The sequence below is a fragment of the Salvelinus namaycush genome, chromosome 8 (genome assembly GCF_016432855.1).
Source record: "Salvelinus namaycush isolate Seneca chromosome 8, SaNama_1.0, whole genome shotgun sequence".
In the NCBI taxonomy this organism is placed as follows: domain Eukaryota; kingdom Metazoa; phylum Chordata; class Actinopteri; order Salmoniformes; family Salmonidae; genus Salvelinus; species Salvelinus namaycush.
In genome coordinates this window covers 6,086,977-6,090,403 of record NC_052314.1, presented here as the reverse complement: position 1 = coordinate 6,090,403, position 3,427 = coordinate 6,086,977, and positions in this window count along the sequence as shown.

The following is a 3,427-nucleotide window of genomic DNA, read 5'->3' as shown; positions in this document are numbered from 1 at the left end:
CGTTTAGATCTTAATGATGTGGACTGTAATAAAAAGGGTTCTATTAACTCATCAACAGTTCAAAGTCTCTATTTCCCATTTAAAAAATGCCAATGAAAGGCATATTGCACATCCTGGTGTCTTCGACATGCCTACTGTCAGTGGTGGTGGTGGGGGGGGGGGGGGGGGGGGAAGTACTCGATACTCATACTTGAGTAAAAGTATAAAGAAACTTTCATAGAAAATGACTCCAGTGAAAGTCAACCAGTAAAATACTACTTAAGTAAAAATCTAAAAGTATTTGATACTTAAGTATCAAAAGTAACTGTAGTTACTAAAATATACTTTAGTATCAAAAGTAAAAGTATACATTTCAAATTCCTTTATATAAACTAAACCAGACATAATTAACAAACAAAGCATGTGTTTAGTGAGTCTGCCAGATCAGAGGCAGTAGGGATGACCAGGGATGTTCTCTTGATAAGTGTGTGAATTAGACAATTTTCTTGTCCTGCTACGCATTCAAAATGTACTTTTGGGTGTCAGGGAAAATATATGGAGTAAAAAGGACATTTTCTTTAGGTATGTATTAAAGTAAAAGTTATATATATATTTTTTTTTAAAGATAAATACCTAAAAAATGACTTACCCTCTACAGCAGGGGTGGGCTATTCCAGTCCTTTGGGGGCCTGATTGGTGTCATAGTTTTTCCCCAGCCCCAGCTAACACACCTGACTCCAATAATCACGATATTCAGTTTAGAATCCAAGTTGATTAATCAGATGTGTTTTTCTAGGGATGGAGAAAAAGTGTGTCACCAATCAGGCCTTCGAGGACTGGAGTTGCCCACCCCTGCTGTACGGGATCGGTGTCCCTAAACCGGAACAGTTGTTGCTCAATATGCGATAATGTGACTAGAATGATGTTGTAAATGGCCAACTTTCCGGGATATAGACATGTCTTATATGGGCAGAAAGCTTAAATTATTGTAAATCTAACTGCAGTGTCCAATTTACAGTAGCTATTACAGCAAAAAAATACCATGCTATTGTTTGAGGATAGTGCACAACAACAAAACACTTTTATCATGGCAACTGGTTTGATACATGCACCTCTGAAGGTAAATAATGTACTTACATTCAGTAATCTTGCTCTGATTTGTCATCCTGAGGGTCCCAGAGATAAAATGTAGAATAGTTTTGTTTGATAAAATCCATTTTAATATTCAAATGTAGTAACTGGGTTTTACATGTAAACCGCTGCTGATCCCAGCCTATGGAATTAAAGTGAGGCTTTTATTGCTCAATTTAATTGATGCTGATAAAAAAAATATAAATCCATAGGCCTAATGGACACATGCTCAAACTCACACACTTTTGATAGGGGTAATCTGTAGTTGCTACATCCATTTTTGGACTTATAAATTATATATCCATTGATTTCTTGAAGAATATAACTTAGAAATGCCTCATGAGTTTAGTTCACCTGTCACACTCCATGAGAAACCCAAATATAAGCTTGTTTTTCTCCAATGTTTATAAACAATGTAAATGTTAACAAAACACTGTATAGCCTCAAAACATGATTAAAACTATCATGTTGATATCATGGATGGTCAGTCCTTCCATCCATCTCTCTGTCTATTCATTTGAGAGGGGTTACATTTCTCCAGGTCCATCCATCAGCTTTCTACCAAAACAGAGGCGGGGCTGCCGTTTAATTATTGTTTCATCTGTGGATTTGTCTTTTTAAACAGCTGCATATTATCAAGATATCAAAGTGTCACCAAAACAAAAAGGTAAACAATAGGCCAATAGCAAATGCAGCATATGGCATTCATTTTTCACATGTAAAGAGCACTTTTCAGGAGTGCTCAAAGCATGCCATTTCATGAGCGCAGCAATTATTTTTTCCATCTTGAATCAACGAGCCCAATCAGTCCTCCATGACAACCCAACCATAAACAACAGAGTAGGGCTGGCTAATTAGTCCTTCGTTTTGGGGTTATGCTCAGGTAAAACAATTTGTCTAATCTATACTTCCATATTTCCAAGTCCTGTTCTTGAAGATAAAGGGGTATTACATTTATTGGAATGACTGATAGACTTTTGATTTTTAATGTAAAGATATAATTTACTATTATATGTAGTAGACAGCAAAAGGGTTGGAAGAACATTGAATAGTCCTGCAGTGTACAGCTACACATCAGGCATAAGAGGCAGGCCACCGCCCGCAGCATCTCATTGTTAATGTAGTTGGAACAGCACATGGTATTTTTTGAAAAGCACATAATGAAAACTGTTGTTACACCTATGCGAAGGCTACCTACATAAAGTACTTTACATACATAACACATTCATAAGCAGTACATACTGTATATTTTGTGTTGTAGATATGTGCTAGTAGAGTACTAGAGTACTAGAGTAGAGCACTTAATATGTTGTGAAATGTAAACTAGTGTAACTGCCTTTAATTTTGCTGGACACCAGGAAGAGTAGCTGCTGCCTTGACAGGAACTAATGGGGATCCATAATAAACCCCCAGGAAGAGTAGCTGCTGCCTTGACAGGAACTAATGGGGATCCATAATAAACCCCCAGGAAGAGTAGCCGCTGCCTTAGCAGGAACTAATGGGGATCCATAATAAACCCCCAGGAAGAGTAGCTGCTGCCTTGACAGGAACTAATGGGGATCCATAATAAACCCCCAGGAAGAGTAGCTGCTGCCTTGACAGGAACTAATGGGGATCCATAATAAACCCCCAGGAAGAGTAGCCGCTGCCTTAGCAGGAACTAATGGGGATCCATAATAAATAGAAATACTATACCGACACACTCAAACTACCTACCTGCCTATGTCAGAACAAACTTGATCATGATCCAGGTAACTCCAGCCTGCCTCTAGCTTTTCTAACTCTGTTAGCTGGCACCAGATGTATTTGTCGGACCAGTTGCAGTTTTCAATAAGAAATCTGAGCTGAAAAGACATTGTGAGCCAGAACAGAACATGTCAGCCTGATAAGTGTGTGAAGCGGTCATGTGTCCTTTCCTTTACCTTTTTGAACTGGATCATCATAACTGATTATTGGCATATCTGACTTCCTGGAACTGTCTCTCACCAGTGTTCTACTAATGGAGGATCGGGGATGATCTGGGGGGTGCTTCAGCAAGGCTGGAATCGGCCAGATTTGTCTTTGTGAAGGATGCATGAAGGAAGCCACCATACAAGGTTGTCCTGGAAGAAAATGTGCTTCCTTCTGCTCTGACAATGTTCCCCAACTCTGAGAAGTGGTTTTTCCAGCAGGACAATGCTCCATGCCACACAGCCAGGTCAATCAAGGTGTGGATGGAGGACCACCAGATCAAGACCCTGTCATGGCCAGCCCAATCTCCAGACCTGAACCCCATTGAAAACCTCTGGAATGTGATCAAGAGGAAGATGGATGGTCA